This window comes from Rana temporaria, chromosome 8 (genome assembly GCF_905171775.1).
Source record: "Rana temporaria chromosome 8, aRanTem1.1, whole genome shotgun sequence".
Classification (NCBI taxonomy): domain Eukaryota; kingdom Metazoa; phylum Chordata; class Amphibia; order Anura; family Ranidae; genus Rana; species Rana temporaria.
The window spans coordinates 168,983,486-169,003,708 of record NC_053496.1 but is presented as its reverse complement, the minus strand read 5'-3'; the positions used below and the strand labels follow the sequence as shown (position 1 = coordinate 169,003,708).

At 48.3% G+C, this 20,223-nt stretch overlaps 1 protein-coding gene across 5 annotated transcripts in view; it reads right to left on the bottom strand.

Annotated features, from left to right (window-relative positions):
- The window catches only part of LOC120909865 (gastrula zinc finger protein XlCGF26.1-like), a 60,554-nt gene that overhangs the window by 22,862 nt on the left and 17,469 nt on the right, over nucleotides 1-20,223 (bottom strand). Inside the window, exon 1 of one of the 5 annotated variants that reach the window (XM_040321625.1) lies at nucleotides 10,749-10,766. The exons of the other annotated variants lie outside the window; for them this stretch is intronic. The gene's annotated coding sequence lies outside the window, so the exon portion shown is untranslated. Of the gene's footprint in view, nucleotides 1-10,748; nucleotides 10,767-20,223 lie in introns of those variants that run through there. 5 annotated transcript variants of the gene reach the window in all.

Sequence of the window (20,223 nt, the reverse complement as noted above, 5' to 3'; positions counted from 1 at the left end):
GGAGATCGGACATGTGCTCAGGTGCGGTTGGAGCTCAGACATGTGCTCAGGTGCGGTTGGAGATCGAACATGTGCTCAGGTGCGGTTGGAGCTCGGACATGTGCTAAGGTGCGGTTGGAGCTCGGACATGTGCTCAGGTGTGGTTGGAGCTCGGACATGTGCTCAGGTGTGGTTGGAGCTCGGACATGTGCTCAGGTGTGGTTGGAGCTCGGACATGTGCTCAGGTGTGGTTGGAGCTCAGACATGGGCTCAGGTGTGGTTGGAGCTCAGACATGGGCTCAGGTGTGGTTGGAGCTCAGACATGGGCTCAGGTGTGGTTGGAGCTCAGACATGGGCTCAGGTGTGGTTGGAGCTCGAACATGTGCTCAGGTGTGGTTGGAGCTCCAGAGATTTGCTCAGGTGTGGTTGGAGTTCAGGAGATGTGCTCAGGTGTGGTTAGAGCTCGGACATGTGCTCAGGTGTGGTTGGAGCTCAGACATGTGCTCAGGTGTGGTTGGAGAACAGACATGTGCTCAGGTGTGGTTGGAGCTCAGACATGTGCTCAGGTGTGGTTGGAGCTCAGACATGTGCTCAGGTGTGGTTGGAGCTCCAGAGATTTGCTCAGGTGTGGTTGGAGCTCCAGAGATTTGCTCAGGTGTGGTTGGAGCTCCAGAGATTTGCTCTGGTGTGGTTGGAGCTCAGGAGATGTACTATGGGGTGGTTTGAGACTGTAGAAATGCTCAGATATGGTAGGAACGCAGAGGTATACTCAGTTGTTGCTGGAGACTGTGTACATGCTCAGGTGTGGTTGGAGCTCAGAAATATGCTCAGGTGTGGTTGGAACTCAAAGATATGCCAAGGTGTGGTTGCGGACTTGGGGCATGCTCAAGTGTGGTGGTTGAAGGCTGTGAACATGCTCAAGCGTGGATGGAGCTCACAGATATGCTCGTGAGACTTGGGGACAATCTCTGGTGTGGTTGGAGATTGAAGACATAAGCTCCTTATTTTGTAGGCAATGAATGGTGTGAGCAAGGAATCATTATTATAAAAAAAAAAAAAATTAGACAAATTATTACAGAAGTTTATGAATTTATTAGGTTGACATGTTAGTGCTGAGGGTAGTAAGGATGTTTGGAAATACAATCGTTACCCTATTTGAAAAGTATGTAAGGTAAATGATTTGAACCTGTCCTGAAAATAACACAGAGACAGAAAAAGCAGCCACGTAGCGTCCACATAACCTAAACTATCATTTTCAAGGAAACCAATCCCTTGGGCTGTAGCACTTTCTTTCCACTTTCCCAACATTTTTAGATTTTTTTTCTTACTGCTTATTGCTTTAACGCAGTGGTCTCCAAACTGTGGCCCCTTAATTGCATTTACCTGGCCCTTGGGGCATTATTCCTCCCACCGACATTAACAAGGGAGCATAATTCCTGCCACTGATGCCAAAAAATGGGACACTATTCCTCCTACTGACCCCAATGATGGGACACTATTCTTCCCTCTGTCATTAATGATGGGACACTATTCCTCCTACTGACCCCAATGATGGGACACTATTCCTCCCATTGTCATTAACGATGGGACACTATTCCTCCCACTGTCATTAACGATGGGACACTATTCCTCCTACTGTCATTAACGATGGGACACTATTCCTCCTACTGACCCCAATGGTGGGACACTATTCTTCCCTCTGTCATTAACGATGGGACACTATTCCTCCCACTGTCATTAACAATGGGACACTATTCCTCCCACTGTCATTAAGATGGGACACTATTCCTCCCACTGACACCAATGATGGGACACTATTTCTCCCACTGTCATTAACAATGGGACACTATTCCTCCTACTGTCATTAAGATGGGACACTATTCCTCCCACTGCCATTAACGATGGGACACTATTCCTCCTACTGTCATTAACGATGGGACACTATTCCTCCCACTGACACCAATGATGGGACACTATTTTTCCCACCGACACCAACAATGGGACACTATTTTTCCCAACGACGGGACAACATTTCTCCCACTGACACCAACTGAGGGGAAACTATTCTTCCTACAGACACCAAGAATGGAACACAATTCCTCCCACTGACACCAACGATGGGACACTATGCCCCCCACTGACACCAATGATGGGACACTATGCCCCCCCACTGACACCAATGATGGGACACTATGCCCCCCACTGACACCAATGATGAAACACTAATCCTCCCACTGACACCAACAATGGGCCATTAATCCTTCAACTGGCACCAACGAAAGGGCACCATTCCTCCCATTGAAATTAACAATGAGGCACTATTCCTTCATCTGACACCAATGAAGGGGCACCATCCCTCCCATTGACATTAATGGGACACTATTCCTCCCACTGACACCAATGATGGGATACTATTTCTCCCACTGACATCAACAATGGGGCACTATTCCTCCCACTGACACCAATGATGGGGTGCTATTCCTCCCCCTAATACCAAAGATTAATTGTTTACTCCCACTAACACTAGGGCAACTTCTACTCCGAATGGAGTCCCCCTCTAAAGTCTGAAGGACAGTAAATAGCCCTTTGCTTGACCCCTGACCTAGCCAAAAAAAAGGCAGTGGAATTAAAACAAGGATGGAACAAACCTTTTATCATGTTGTGGATTTAAAACCAAACAAGAATATGATGGAATGACAACAATATCCCCCCAAAAAAACAGATGATCTGTTGAAGCAACTTCCTTCCAAATTTGCAAACAGAATGAAATATGAAACTAAAAAAGACTAAGGCCTGATGGACGAAACGCGCTGGTTGTTTTTAACACTGTAGCTCATGTAATTCAATAAAGGAAGACTGTAATTTAACCAGGATGCCAACTATTCCTCTTGTGGACACTAAAAGTGGCCCATACGCATACAGATTACTCAGCTGCATATCCTAACGTGGGAAGCTCTTTCCTCCAGTGGGAATCGAGGTGTGCCATCAAAGAAGTTCTCTTTACAAACCGCTTTCCGCACTCCGAACACGGATACGGACGATCCCCCGTGTGAGTCCTCTGATGCAACATAAGAGTCCCCCTTTGGATAAAACACTTTCCACATTCCAAGCACGAGAACGGTTTATCTCCGGAGTGTAGCTTTTTATGCCGCACCAGAGACGATTTGCGGGAGAAGAGCTCGCCACATTCAGAACAGGAAAATGGCTTCACTCCCGTATGAATCCTCTGATGTGCGGAAAGATTCCCTGACTGGGCGAAACATTTCCCGCATTCGGGACAAGAAAAGGGCTTCTCGGACGTGTGGACCCTCTGGTGAATGTGGAAAATGGATTTGTCGGTAAAGCTCTTCCCGCATTGTGGACAGGAATACGGCTTCACGCTGCTGTGGAGTTTCTCGTGTGTACTGAGTGACGACTTCCGAGTAAAACGTTTCCCGCAATCGGAACACGAGTACGGCTTCGCTGCTGCGTGACAGATTTTGTGTTTTTTAAGGTCTGCTTTCTGGGAAAAACTTTTTCCACACTGCGAACATGAAAACAGCTCAGCGCTAAGGTTCTGGTGCGAGAGGAATTTTGCTCTTTCGATAAAACATTCGTCATATTCAGAGTAAAGGACCGTCTCAGGCAATCTACTGGCTGTGTGTGGTGCCGGGAAAGAGCCATCAGGATAGTGCTCCTCATGTAAGGAGGGATCAGAGGAAGGATCTTCAATGTTAAGTACTGGATGGTGGGCATTTACAGAAACTTGGTGTTCTGAAGAGTCATATGTGACTTCATTATCTTCAGTTACAACATCGGAAGAGATACTCGGATAATTCTGCGCAGGGTTCCTTTTATACTGTCCATCTGGAAGAAATGAAAGACAGAAGGGAAACAGTTAAAGGCTAAACAAACCTTTTTCAACCTTTATACCCAGAGAATTTGGGGTCTAGGGTCCCCGAACCAAAGAACCAAGGGGGGGAAAAATGGGCCAATTAGGACTATCACGGTACTGGTGCATGGGTGAAGAATGAGAGTGAATATTTAAAACAAAAGATAAACTTTATTCAAAACATGGACAAACATAATCATACAATTAAAATGATAACCGATGACAACACCATACTGAAGGTCCCCAGGTAGGGAGAAAAACACGATGGGTTGAAGGTTATGCCAGTCTCAACTAGTTTCGCGGAATATTCCGCTTTCTCAGGAGAAAATCTAGACAGGTCCCGCCAAGATGTGAAAAACGGGCGTAACCCTACAGAGTCCCGTGCGGTAGCCATGGGAGACACATGGAAGGAGTTTCCTGCTAGTCTTGATGACAAGAAGGGTGGTGATATGTAGGGGGTCCCGGGAGCAGGAGCCCAATAATAGCACCTGTTGAAGTGCATGTGGGTTCAACACAACGTGTGAAGGTAATAGTAGTATGTGGGATAAGAAGGGCCACTCGAGGTCCTATGGTAGCATCAGGGTAATGATGCTAGCATCCGATGCTGTGGACTGGATAGGGTCGCAGCAGTCCCGGGACCCAGCGTTGGGTCCCGGGACTGCTGCGACCCTATCCAGTCCACAGCATCGGATGCTAGCATCATTACTCTAACCTTTATACCCCAGAGAACATGTGTTAAAAACAAGGCCAGCAGGCTATATGCGGCCTGCCAGGCCAAATCATGTGGCCCTTGCACCTCTCCTGCAGATGCAGCACCCCCCAGTCGGCAGCAGAGAGGAGGTCGGAACTTCTTCTACAGATCCTGCACCTCCACCTCCCCTGGTTTCAGCTTTCAGTAGCTGACTCCAGCCCTCCTCTGGTACTCCTCCAGACCCTGTACTTTCTGCTTCCCAGCTATGCACCCAACTTCTTCCTGGCAGCATCACAATGTAAGGGGGGTGCACTGTGATGGTCAGAGGGCTCTTGACATCTGGCGTAAGGAGGGGGAGGTTCTCTGGACATAATGGCCCAGATTCACAAAGCACTTACGCCGACGTATAACACGTTACGCCGACGTAAGTGCCAATGTGCGCCGGCGTATGTGTGCGGGAGACCCACGAACCAACATGTGCCTAAAAACATGCTACACCCCGTCGACGTAGCTTGCACACGCCGGTGTAGGGTGGGCGCACATATGGGCTGGGCGCATGTTGCTGCTCCCATTGATTAGCCATTCAAACATGCAAATGAGGGAAATACGCCGATTCACGAACGTGCGTGTGCCCAGGGCAACAGACATGCACAGGTCTGCACCAGGAAACACAAGCCGGTGTATTGTGTGTTGGACGTGTGTCTGTCTGGGCGTACGTTATGTTCATGGCGTACGCGGTGATCCGACGTAGCTTAGGCAGTTGTGCCAGCGTGGTTGTGAGCAGGCGCAGGGGGGTGCTGTGTATGCGTCCACGTCACGGCGCATGCGCAGTTCGTGATACGTACCTTTCTGGCGCTCGGCCCATCATTTGCATGGGGTCACGCCCACTTCCACCTAAGCCGGCGTGCGCCTTCGAAACCTACGCCACTCTGGTGCAGCGTTGGGAGCACTGGCTTGCTGAATGCAATGCTTGCCTCTCCGCGGTACGTTGGCGTGGCGTACGGTGTTTGCTCTACGGCGGCGTAATGTGCGCCTTGCTCTCTGTGAATCTGGGCCCTAGTCTTATGCCGCGTGAAAAACGGTGTGTAGGCTCCAGAGCATTTTTCTCAACGAGAAAAATGGCCATTAAAAATTTAGAACCTGCTCTATTTTTTCCCTCCTAGTTTTTCACGTCGTCTTGTTTTCTTATCGTGAAAAACGGTTGTGTGTAGGCTTTAACGACGGGGGAAAAAAACATGCATGCTCAGAAGCAAGTTATGAGAAGGGAAATTTGCATAATCAGCCCAAAGGGTGGTGCCATTCGAATGGGACATCTGGCCCTTTGAGGGAAACCATATTGCTGATGCGGCCTGTAATGAAGCAGCGTTTGAAACCCCCCGCCCCAGAGGAACCCTTGTGTCAGGACCTGGGTCACTTGCTGGTGGCACTGTGGTTCCCTGGGTGTTGTAATTTAAGTGTCCCCCAGTGGGTTACTGTAACAAGATGACCCGTGACACCCAGAGACTTTTGAGGGATGGGGGATACTCCTGTGCCAGTGGCCCTAAGAACTCTTGGGTCTAAGTTCACCCTGTGCCCCGTTTGGGCATAGGGTGGCTAATCATAATTCATGTATTACATGAGATGGGACATTAATAATAAATCATATTGCAGGATTTTGAGATACTGCAAGATGTTGGTTAATTGTGACCCAACCAGTCAATAGTGACTCATTCTATGATTAGCCCTGACTAGTGACATGCTAATTGAGTCAGGGCCTGGAAGACATTTCATTGTCCTTGTGTAAAGTTGTTAATCCAGGTCTGCTCCCAGACCTCCAATTATGTATGCTAAATACTGTTTATGTGTGGAATGTACTTGTCGGAGACAGAACGTCTGTCTAGGGATGTGGATTGGGAAGAGATCATAGTGTGTGATTAGGGGGGTGGAGATTTCATTGTCCCTTTGAATACTGTCACATGATTGTAACTGCATAAAAAGCTGAGAAGAAACCATTAAAGATCATTACATTTGGAACAAGTACAGAGCTGTGTCTTGTCTTGATTCTGGGAAAATGGGATGCCTGCTGATTTGTCTGTGTGTCAGATGAGCCGTCGTGGATGGAATGGAAGGTCGTAAACGGTGGTGACCGTTACAGTGACCCCCACCGAATGCTGGCTGCTGGGAGACACCTTATGGTGGACACTGGAATTACAACCCTCTGCCCTGGGAGCAACAGTGCCACCAGCAGGTGATCCAAGACCTAAAACCTTGGAACTATTTTCAGATCGAAGAGAATCTCTGCTATAATTAATTAACTGGGTGTCATTGGGAAGAAGGCACCTTACATTGATGGTCGGGCGGGAAGATAAAGTGGTGGTCGGATTGACACTCTGGCAAGTACCAAGTGGCATTGGTAGCAGGATTATCCAGGCACTATCAGATGGGAGCTCAACCAGCCACAACTTAAAGAACCCATAGCAACCTTTGGGGGAACCCTGGTTGAGAATTGAGAATGTCATTTAATTTTGGAACTCAGGAGATACATGGCTTCCTACTGGAGTGCAAAAATCATAACCCCAGAGTCCAAGAGATACCAACTACTGAATGGCTACGAAATCTACAACTGATACCATTTTCTACTGTATGGTACGAGCACGTCCATAACAGGAATCGCCAAAAGATTGCCAAGTCTACTTGCCCAATTAAAGGGGTGGTTCAACCAAAATTCTTTCTCCCGCTTAGTACATGTACAATAATGTACTCACCCGTCCCAGTAATCTACGCGCCAGCTTCCTTAATTCATCCGAAAGTCAACTTTATAAAATAGAGCGATGGACGTTTCCATCTTAGCTCCTGGCAGTCTGAAGCCCTACGTCCGTGTCTTCCGGGATGCGGCGAATGCTGTACTCCCAGCATTCACCGCTCTATCCCGCGCATGCGCAGTGTTGACGGCGGGCGCGTGTTTTCAACACAATACCAGTAGTTAAAATGGCGCTATTGTAGCCGCCCTCATCACATGGCTGCAAGAATCATGTGACTTGCGGAAATAGCGCATTTCTCTCACTGAAATCGTGACGCTGCATTCCCAAGAGGCATAGCGGCTATGCTGGAAAGAAATAGAGATGCCCAGCCCCACTCAGACAGACCAGGAAGTGCCTGCTTCACAGACCATAAAGACAGGTAAACAAACGTTTAAAAAATTTTGTTTGGCGAATTGTTTTTAGGCTAACTGTGCTCTTGTGTATAAGGTTAAGTTATTAGATAGGTGGAACCTCCACTTTAACTAGTTTATAGCCATTTTTGGGGATTTACACTAAGCACCCGATATTGGGAAACGCCGGGGTATGGAGACTGGTTATGTATTTTTTGTCCGGTGATGAGGAGAGTCGGAAACTAGCAGAGGTTGGGACTCTTCTCTGGATTTAGTGTTTATTACTCACCTGTGCTGATCTCTGGAGAAAGTTCCTCCTCTTTACATGCCTCATCACACATCACATATGGCTCTCTTGCTTCCTCTTTAACATGAACTGGGTTTTCATCCTGTGTAACATAAAAAAAATGCTATAAGAAGATGACTATGGAATTTTTTGTTTTTACATTAAAGGCAAGCTGTTAATAGAAAGTTAATTTTTAGGGTGGAACGCCGCTTTAACCACTTGACCACCAGGCACGTAAACCCCCTCAATAACCAGACAAATTTATAGCTTTCGGTGCTCTCACAATTTGAATGACAATTACTCAGTCATACAACACTGTACCAAAATGAAAATTTCATCCTTTTTTTCCACACAAATAGAGCTTTCTTTTGGTGGTATTTAATCACCGTTGGGTTTTTTTTTTTGTTGCAAAATAAGAGAAAAAAGACTGAAAATTCTTTAAAAAAAATGAATTTGTCTTTGTTTCTGTTATAAATTTTAGCAAATTTAGTATTTTTTCTTCATTCTTTTGCATAAATGTGAAAGATGAAGTTACGCCGAGTAAATAGATACCCAACATGTCACCCTTCAAAATTGCACACGCTCGTGGAATGGCGCCAAACTTCGCTACTTAAAAATCCCCATAGGCGACGTTGCAGGGTATTGTGGGGTATTGCAGAGTAGTGTGGGGTATTGCAGAGTATTGTGGGGTATTGCAGAGTAGTGTGGGGTATTGCACAGTATAGGTGTGTAGTATTGCACAGTATGGGGCAGGGATGGCTGAGCAGGGATGGATGGCTGGCTGCATCTGTGACTGCATGTGTCACAGATCCAGCCCACAGCACTCGTGCTGCATCTGCTCTCTCCCCCCCCTCTCCTCTCACACTGTACCGTTCGGTACAGAGAGGGGAGGGAGAAACCGGCGTCATCACATGACGCCGGTTTGTTTACAAGTGATCGCTCCGTCATTGGACGGAGCGATCACGTGGTAAACCTCCTCTATCAGCGGCGATTTACCGTGATCCGTGATGCTCCGGACCCGGCGGTCAAGGACATTCCCGTGTGCGCACCCCAGAGGGCGCGCGGGAGCGCGATTCTGGGAGGACGTCCATGGACGTCCTCCCAGAGTTAAGAAACCGCCTTGTAGACGTATATCGTCTATAGGGCGGTTGTTAACTGGTTAAAGAGGAAAAAATAAATAAAAGTCGGCAGCTACAAATACTGTAACTGCTGACTTAATATTAGGACACTTACCTGTCCAGGGAGCCCACGATGTTGGCCCACAAGATTTTAAGGTACCGTAGTTTGGGGTCGTTCTATGGGCGTACTTAGATGCAGTACCAAACATGTCAATCCTTAAAACTATTTACTCGGCGTAACATCATCTTTTATGTTTTGCCTAAAAATTGGGTATTATATAGTGCTTGTGTACACTAAAATTCAATCAAGTGCATTTGAAAAAAAGAAATTGCTCTTGAAAATACCCCGTGACATAAAAAAAAAATAGAAAAATAAAACACCCACCAATTTTATTCTCTAGGGCCTTCGATAAAAAGATCTATGTTCGGGGGTTCTAAGAATTTTTCGAGCTAATTTTTTTTTAGATTTTTACATATATGTGAGAAGTGTGAGAATTGGCCTGAGGCTGAAGTGGTTAAGTTGTTCTTGCTACAATTTACACATGTGGGCTACCCAACAGAGAAATGCAAGGTCCATAAAATAAAACGTGAATAAAGTCATACAATGTGTCATTGCCTCTGTTCCCCCAAATTTAAATTGCGAAGAACCTTGTACCTGATCCTCCTGAGGGATCTCCTGATGTTCCTGTGCGGAGTCCCGGGAATACAGAGGACGGGGACGTCTCTCTGGGGGATTTCTGTTACTGGATCCATCTGTAGGAAACACACACACTGACTGAATACAATGTTTCTTTTTATGTTTCTATGTCTTTATATCAGAGGATGTGTGTATCTAGGTGCGGCGACAACGAATGCCGCCGTCGTCGCATACCGCAACAACGCCGCCGCCGCATGGTTAAACAGTGTGCGGGGAATATCACAGCTTTTATTTGAATAGCTGTAGTGTTTCCCGCCGCGCCGCGTATAGACACCCCCCCTTGCTCGGGATTGGACGGATCTGTCCAATCCCGAGCAAGGGGGAGTGTCTATACGCGGCGCAGCTGGGAACACTACAGCTGTTCAAATGAAAGCTGTGATGTTCCCCGCACGCTGATTAACCATGCGGCGGCGGCGGCATCTAGGTATGGGGGGACATGGCTGGATATAGGGGGGACATGGCTGGATATAGGGGGGACATGGCTGGATATAGGGGGGACATGGCTGCATATGTGGGGGGACATGGCTGCATATGTGGGGGGACATGGCTGCATATGTGGGGGACATTGCTGCATATGTGGGGGGACATGGCTGGATATATGGGGGACATTGCTGCATATGTGGGGGGACATTGCTGCATATGTGGGGGGACATGGCTGCATATGTGGGGGGACATTGCTGGAATATGTGGGGGGACATGGCTGAATATGTGGGGGGACATGGCTGAATATGTGGGGGGACATGGCTGAATATGTGGGGGGACATGGCTGAATATGTGGGGGGACATTGCTGCATATGTGGGGGGACATGGCTGCATTTGTGGGGGGACATCGCTGCATTTGTGGGCACATTTAAAAAAAAGTATCGGTATTCGGTATCGGCGAGTACTTGGAAAAAAGTATCGGTACTTGTACTCGGTCCTAAAAAAGTGGTATCGGGACAACCCTATTTTACAAGAAATTAAAATCTCCTCTTACCCGGTGATGTGAGGGGCGGCCGCTTTTCCATCATGACGTCCTTGTAGAGATCCTTGTGTCCTTCTAAATACTCCCACTCCTCCATGGAGATACAACCCGTGACATCCTGACACCTTATAGGAACCTGACACACACAATGATACCGTCACCATCCAGACACATCCCTTGTCTGTTACTGGACAATGTCCCAGAATTCCCGGCACCGCTCACCTCTCTTGTCAGGAGGTCAATGATATCGTTGGTCGCCTTCTGGACCTTCTCGCTGTTTCTCCTCTCATGTATCAGGGAGTGAGATGGAGGCTCCACAAAAGGGCTTTTGCCCTTCATCAAGCGGGAAGCAACAAACCCACTGGATAACTTGAAAGCTATATAATTCTAAATTTAAAGAAATTAAAAAAAATGATAAGACTCCTGATAAATAAAGGAGATCTAATCGCAATAACAATACAAAACAAAAGTTAGATTTGACAATCCAATATAAGCATGCTTTAAATATTTCCTTCTATGTTGTGTGTTCTGCCTGTCTGCTAGCTATCTCTTTCCACAACTTCCTGGATTCCCAGCATGCTTTGCAGCTTCTCCTCTGCTGTTTACTTTCAATTTCTAAGGACTACATATCCCATGGTACCTTGATGCCTGCTAGTAGTGATTCCTGTACTGATTCCACCGCCTGAACCTCCTTGTCTCATCACCTCTGTAGTTCAAAAAGCAGGCTCTCTGAAATGTGTGACATGTCAGTAAGCAGTGCTCACTCACAGGGCATAGTGACTACCTGTCACAGAATTCCAGGAAGTATACGTGTGTTTTTTCACAAAGTAAGGTCACAAACTTCAAGATCGTTCAGATTAATGGAAATAGACTGGAAATAATTTAAATACACTGTGGAAATAAATATATGATTTTACATTTTAACCACAGATATGTTTTAATACAGTTGGGAGTGATGTCACGTGACCTCACAGAATCCTCCCCACCTCTCCAGGCAGCTCAGGGTTTTAATAATAGAGATAAGAGTGATGTCACATGACCTCCAAAATCCCCCCCAGCTCTCCGGTCAGGTCTGTGTTTTATTAATAGAGATAAGAGTGATGTCATGTGACCTCCCAGAATCCTCCTCACCTCTCCGGTCAGGTCTGTGTTTTATTAATAGAGATAAGAGTGATGTCATGTGACCTCCCAGAATCCTCCTCACCTCTCCGGTCAGGTCTGTGTTTTATTAATAGAGATAAGAGCGATGTCATGTGACCTCCCAGAATCCTCCTCACCTCTCCGGTCAGGTCTGTGTTTTATTAATAGAGATAAGAGTGATGTCATGTGACCTCCCAGAATCCTCCTCACCTCTCCGGTCAGCAGGTAGATGATCTCCAGGGTGAGATTTAACATCCTTTCGGTCATGTGACTCCGCTCCTCCCCCATCTTCAGCCAGGTGGTCTGGTACAACGGTTTTTACCTTCAGTTTAGGCTGTGATGTAGAAATAACAGGGAGAAAAATGATATAATAAATCAATAAGGTATATTACTCCATACAAATCAGAAAAGTTAAATCATCTATTTGCTGTCATATCCGAGCAGTAACATGTGATCTCAAGTCCACCCCCCTGCTACAACCATTTAGCCAAGAATTGGCTTTTCTGGAATTTCTAAGTACCATATATACTCGGGATGAGACCCCCCACAACAGCTCCAGGTCACTGAGTGACGATTGGTAGGTGGTAGGACAGGTTCCTGATGAGATGAGCTTGGGCATGTTCAGTTGCTCTTCCAAACCCACTAGGCCGAGACCATCATGAAGCTGTCACCTGTAATGGATCATTCATCTGTGTGACCGAGTGGCCCCTTGTATACGAGTGGCTTTGGGGTAGGCAGTGCCTTGCCACAGATGATTGGTCCATTACAGATGACAGCTGCCTGGCGAGCTTGGTGGCGTGGGTTCACAAAAGCACCAGAACGTACCTGAACTCTTCTCTACTCAGGAGACGCTTGACCCTGTCAGGTACCAGGAGCAGATAGACCCAATCAGATCCGGAGACACTGGGCTTTATGGAATTCCCAGCACTTAGGGGAGTACTCCCAGCCCCCGTCTTACGTAGTGGATGAGCAATTGAGTTTCCTCACCCTTGGGAGGAATCCTCAGGATCCCCATCATGCCGGGTAGATTATTTTGCAACCAGCGACCACCATATTTCCTTTCCTAGATCCTGAAAAGAAGAGATTCTACACTTCATCGTAGCTCAAACGCCAAGAAGCAATATACTGTATATATATTTTTATTAAATTTCAGAGTTCAGGGCGCACACTCAAGACTAACACCAGGTGCAAAAAAAGTAAAGCACACACATGAAAGTGCACAGGGTGTACACATGGTCCTCCTCCGAAGTGGAAGGCCCCTGGACCTGATCCCCTGGGGCGCAAGAGTCCTAAAGGGGACCCCTGGACCTGATCCCCTGGGGCGCAAGAGTCCTAAAGGGTACCCCTGGACATGATCCCCTGGGGCGCAAGAGTCCTAAAGGGGACCCAGCTGAAATTAGGAGGCCCCATTTCTTCGAGAGGCCTGCCAAAGCAAGGCCTAACCAAGTATTTGGTGGGGCTCCTCTGAAGTGAGAACTTGACCACAAGGCCACATGCCCCCCCCCCCCCCCCCCCAAGACTTTCAGGGCAAGTCAAAGGACAAAGGACCTAAACTAAGGGGACCAGATTTTTCAAATGAAATCCGGGGACATATTTTTTTATTGGCAAATGATAAACTATTTTATACGCACATTTTCCTCAAATTATAAATACAGTCAGTGGTGTAGCGTGGGTTGTCAGCGACCGGGACAAGGCAAGAAATCTGCACCCCCGCCAGACTTTTAGTCCCTTCCACTAGTACTGACCAACTGTATTCCTACACTGACCACTACACTAACCTACCTCATTCCTACACTGACCACTGTACTAACCTACCGTATTCCTACACTGACCACTACACAGACCTACATTATTCCTACACTGACCACTGCATTAACCTACCTCATTCCTACACTGACCTACCTGATTCCTACACTGACCACTACACAGACCTACCGCATTCCTACACTGACCACTGTACTAACCTACCTTATTCCTACACTGACCTACCTGATTCCTACACTGACCACTACACAGACCTACCTCATTCCTACACTGACCTACCTGACCACTGTACTAACCTACCTGATTCCTACACTGACCACTACACTGACCTACCTCATTCCTACACTGACCTACCTGATTCCTATACTGACCACTGTACTAACCTACCGTATTCCTACACTGACCTACCTGACCACTGCACTAACCTACCTCATTCCTACACTGACCACTACACTGACCTACCTCATTCCTACACTGACCTACCTGATTCCTATACTGACCACTGTACTAACCTACCTGATTCCTACACTGACCTTCCTGACCACTGCACTAACCTACCTCATTCCTACACTGACCACTACACTGACCTACCTCATTCCTACACTGACCACTACACTGACCTACCTGATTCCTATACTGACCACTGTACTAACCTACCGTATTCCTACACTGACCTACCTGACCACTGCACTAACCTACCTCATTCCTACACTGACCACTACACTGACCTACCTCATTCCTACATTGACCTACCTCATTCCTACACTGACCACTACACTACACTGTTCACTACACAGACCTACCTGATCAATGTACTAACCTACCTTATTCCTACACTGACCACTACACAGAACTACCTGATTCCTACACTGACCTACCTGTCCACTGTACTAACCTACCTAATTCCTACACTGACCCACCTGATTCCAACACTGACCACTACACAGACCTACCTGATTCCTACACTAACCTACCTGACCACTACCCAAGGCAACAGCACACTTGGGGGTTGCACAGTAATGATTTTACACCCCCCAAATGTTGCACCTGGGGCGAGAGTACCAGATGCCCCCCCTTCATGCCACTGAAATCCAGGGACAACTCCAGGGACAGACTGGCTCTGGGGACATTGTCCTCAATCCGGGGGCTGTCCCCGGAAACCAGGGATTTCTGGTCACCCTAACCCAGTGTTTCTCAATTCCAGTCCTCAGGCCCCCCCCCAACAGGTCAGGTTTTCAGGATTTCCATTATTTTGCACAGGTGATTTGATCAGTTTCACTGCCTTAGTAATCACCACAGCCTTTTCATCTGAGGGAAATCCTGAAAACCTGACCTGTTGGGGGGGCCTGAGGACTTGAATTGAGAAACACTGCCCTAACCTAAACCCTACAATAATATGGCAGTTCCTGCTGTCATGCCAATCCAATGGCTTCCACACTGACCTGGAAAACACTTGCCAATGGGGGATTCCTTTAATTTAGAGAGACTAAAGGGAAAGAATAGAATAAAAGACACTATGTAGCCGTTTTATACTTGCTCTTGTTGCCTAGCAACCAGTCAGTCCTTCAGTTTTCACCTATAAGGACTAAAAACGGGCTGCAATGGTTGCTATGGGCAACCATAGTGAGTCCAGTTGATCTTGTTTCCACATCCCCCCCCCCCCTTTGCTTAATATTCATGATCTCCATTAATATTCATCAGCTCATTCTCACTCCCAGACTTACCTGGTATCAGCCCCCTTTTTTATAATATCCCTTTAAGACACCCTGACCGGAAGTTCTATTGATTTCACCTACTTCCGCCCTGAGTCAGCTACTGTATTCCTTTACTTCTGACGGTAAGAGAGGAAGTATTGCGCCATCTGCTGGCTGACGGCCGCGGCCATTTTCTTGTAGACTATAGAGGGCAATAGTGAGGCCGCCATTTTTCTGTAGTCTTGCTTTAGCATAGCAAACTCCCCCTGCTGCGTCTACTAAGTAAATACTGTAATGGTGTGTGTGCCTGTATTGTAGAAAGACTAGTAAAACCAGTGTTTATAGTTTGGGGGATACAGAATATATTTATTGCAACCATCTCCAGAACACCATATATTTTGTTTAAAAAAATAAATGTAAAGGTAACATTTTCTTGTGTTTTATTTAAGCTTTTGCAACGGTTTTGTTAAAAAATAAAAATAAAAAAATAAACCTGTTATACTTACCCAGGGCCGCTGTTAGGCCAGTACAACTGGCCCTGTTGTACCGGGCCCGACCAGCAGGGGGGCCCGGGCAACCTAAACAGAGAACTAATTAATGTAAAAAAATAAATCCTCCAGCCACCATGACCGAACATCGTCTTTCTGAGGGTGGCACTGTCTGCAGCACAATATGGCATCTAGGAAGGGGCCAGGGAGGGAGACAGGGGTGGGGCTGAAGGAGGGACCAGGGCGGGACCAGGGTAGGAGCTGAAGGAGGCCCCGTCAGGTAGACTGTACAGGGCCCCATGATTTCTATCAGCGGCCCTGTACTTACCAGTGGTCAGGCACAGAGTAGCCCTGATCCTCGTCTTCTTGGGTCCCTCTCCAGTGCTTCTGGACCCTCCCCCCCGCTGACTGAAGCAGCTTGCTCTGTGGGCACTTGTGTATACTCGCTCCGGAGCCACCTCTGAGTATCTATGAGACACACAGAGCGTGGCTCGACCCCGCCATCCCCTCCTTCCTCACTGGCTGCGATCGACAGCAGCGGGAGCCAATCACAAAATATGCTTTAGTTATTGTGCCACAAATGAGAGTCTAACAGACACATGTAAACCTCAGCACCATAAATTTAAAGTGCATGTGCAACCAAAAGTGAAGGACTACAGGTCCCACCATGTACCCCTCAGAGCTGAAGATGTGACCCCCCCCCCAACCCATAAAGAACTACAGGTCCCAGGATGAACTAGAGAAATCTATGGGGTCACAAAAAAGGAAGGGGGGTGTCCCTGAATGGCAGTTTGGAAATGTGGTCACCCTACTCCCTTATGAGTCACCCTTCATCTCCGCCCCTCACCCACCTCTGAGCACTGTCTCTTGGCTCCACCCCCTACCCACCTCCCAGTACCGCCCCTTTTAGAGAATAGAGAACCAAGTATAATTGTGTGGTACTAAGTAATTTGTACGGAATTTGATAGATCCCACCCCAGCAACAATAGCCCCCCCCCCCAGCAACCAACAGATCCCCCACACAACAGGCCTCCCCCAACAAAATACCAGCCAAGCAACAATAGACCCCACAGCAGCAGCAACAGATCTATCAGCAGCCAGCATCAATACATCCTCCAGCAGCCAACAATAGACCTCTCACTCACCAGTAGATCCCTCCCAGCCAATAACAATAGACCCCCCACCAAAAAAAAAAAAAGATCCCCACCAGCGAAAAAAGATCCCCCCGTAGCCAGCAACCATAGACCCTCCAGCACACCTTGCCAAAAAATACATTCAGCGTTGGAGGTGCTGGAGCTAGGTCCCCCCTCCCCCCTGTGCAACACATCATTGCACCACTGTGCACCTTCACATACCTCTGTCCTCACTGTACCCCCTTGCATACCTCTGCACCCCACAAGGGCACACCACTGCCACAACTGCACACCTCTGTGATTAAAACATTCCCCCTGCACACATCTGCCACCGTATCACCCTCTGTCACTACACCCCCCATGCACTTCTGCAAATGTACCCAAGCACGCCCCTGTACTTCCCTCGCACACTTCTCACCTACCCGCCTACACATGTACGTGAACGCACACCTCAGCCAACACCATCCCTTGTACACCTTTGCCACCAATGCACCCCCACACACCTCTGCCACCAATGTCCCCAAGCACACCACTGTACTCCCTCACACACTTCTCACCTACCCGCCTACACATGTACGTGAACGCACACGCACACCTCAGCCAACACCACCCCTTGCACACCTCTGCCACCAATGCACCCCCACACACCTCTGCCACCAATGCACCCTCACCCACCTTTGCCACCAATGCACCACCACACACCTTTGCCACCAATGTCCCCAAGCACACCACTGTACTCCCTTACACACTTCTCACCTACCCGCCTACACATGTACGTGAACGCACACCTCAGCCAACACCACCCCCTGCACACCTCTGCAAGCAATGCACCCCCTCACACCTTTGCCACCAATGCACCCCCACACACCTTTGCCACCAATGTCCCCAAGCACACCACTGTACTCCCTCACACACTTCTCACCTACCCGCCTACACATGTACGTGAACGCACACGCACACCTCAGCCAACACCACCCCTTGCACACCTGCCACCAATGCACCCCCACACATCTTTGCCACCAATGCACCCCCACACACCTTTGCCACCAATGTCCCCAAGCACACCACTGTACTCCCTCACACACTTCTCACCTACCCGCCTACACATGTACGTGAACGCACACCTCAGCCAACACCACCCCTTGCACACCTTTGCCACCAATGCACCCCCACACACCTTTGCCACCAATGCACCCCCACACACCTTTGCCACCAATGTCCCCAAGCACACCCCTGTACTCCCTCACACACTTCTCACCTACCTGCCTACACATGTACGTGAACGCACACCTCAGCCAACACCACCCCTTGCACACCTGCCACCAATGCACCCCCACACACCTTTGCCACCAATGCACCCCCACACACCTTTGCCACCAATGTCCCCAAGCACACCACTGTACTCCATCACACACTTCTCACCTACCTGCCTACACATGTACGTGAATGCACACCTCAGCCAACACCACCCCTTGTACACTTCTGCCACCAATGCACCCCCACACACCTTTGCCACCAATGTCTCAAAGCACACCTCTACCACCACTTTACCCCTCCAAGAACACATCTACCACCACAATACATCCCCCCAAAGAACACCTCTACCACCACTGTACTCCAGCACACCTCTGTCACTACAGTACCCGCCGACTCAACTCTGCTACAACTGTACCCATAAACACCTCTGTAGCACTGCACACCTCTTCCTCAACTATACCTATGTCACAACTGTATCCCTGTACACCTCTGCCCCCATTATAACCCCCAAGTAGGGTGACCACATTTCCAAACTACCATTCAGGGACACCCCCCCCTTTCCAAAAATCAGCTTGTGCTGTAATGAATCACAGCACAGTGATTGGACGCACGAGGCGGGATTTATGATTTCTCCAATCACAAGCAGGGGGCGGGATTGTACTCCTCCAGGCTTTTCCGGCAGGGCAAGTACTGTCAGTGAGTAAAGCAGTGATGTGGTGGCATCAGATTGGCCCGGGGGGGGGGGGGGGGTAGCTGTGTCAGTTTCAATACACTGTATTGTCCTGGAATGAAGGTGCCCAGGACAGACCTGCAAAATGCGTGACTGTCCCAGGCAATCCGGGACACGTGGTCACCCTACCCCCAAGCAAACTAATGCACCTCCCCAGGAAACCTCTGCCCCCACTGTACTCCTCAGCCTCCAATGTTCCTCCCAAACACCTCCATACCCTCTGTAAAGAAGAGGAGAGATGAGCCCTGCTTTCCCCATCAACTAGGTGGCACCATGTTAGCTGTAGCATGCTCTGGTCGCACTCCACCATCCTTAGCTTACAATACCAGATTAATTTCCCTGTATGAGCAGATGCCGATGCTCTGACCACTGAGCTTTGCGTAGAAGAGGAGGGCACCAGAACGGGCCAGAGCGGGGAGGTGTAAAGCAAGTAATACAGCCTGTAACTTAAAGGGGTTGTAAAGGAAAACATTTTTTTTTCATAATAAGCATCCTTTACCTGCAGACATTCCTCTTTTCACTTCCTCATTGTTCGTTTTTGCTCAGAAGTTGCTCTATTTCTTCTCTGTTCTGTTCACTTCCTGCTTGTCTGATTTTACTGACCACCGTGAAGGGAGGCTTTACTGCGGTGGACAGTAACATGCTCACCCCCTCCTGGGAACTACATCTGTGCGGCAGGACGCTCTCTACGTGTTAGAGACTTCAAGGAGGTGTGAATTACTGGGCGTGCCTCAATGCATACTGGGAAATGTAGTTCTTACATGAACGAGCACCGCAAACCAGGAAGTGAATGAGAGAACAGAAACTAGAACGCCGGAGGTGATATAGATGAAGGAATTTAATAGATATTTACTAGTTTTTTAACAGAATCATTACACTATTCGGTCTGTCTACCTTGCAGACATTCATTTTAGGCAATTTTTTTTTTTCCCCCCTTTAGTGACCCTTTAACCTCTGGAGACATAACAAGCATTTTACTCTTGCAGTGGGGCGAGGTGGAAAGGCGGGGGGGGGGGGGGGGGATGCAAGGGAGGATCTTTTTACAATTTCTGGAGCTGGGCTTTAACCCCTTAACGCCCGCCGCACGACTATTTACGTCCACAGAATGGCACGTACAGGCAGAAGGACGTATATATACGTCCTTGCCTTCTAGCGGGTGGGGGGTCCGATCGGGACCCCCTCCGCTGCGTGCGGCGGGCGGATTCCCTCGGGGAGCGATCCGGGACGACGGCGCGGCTATTCGTTTATAGCCGCTCCGTCGCGATCACTCCCCGGAGCTGA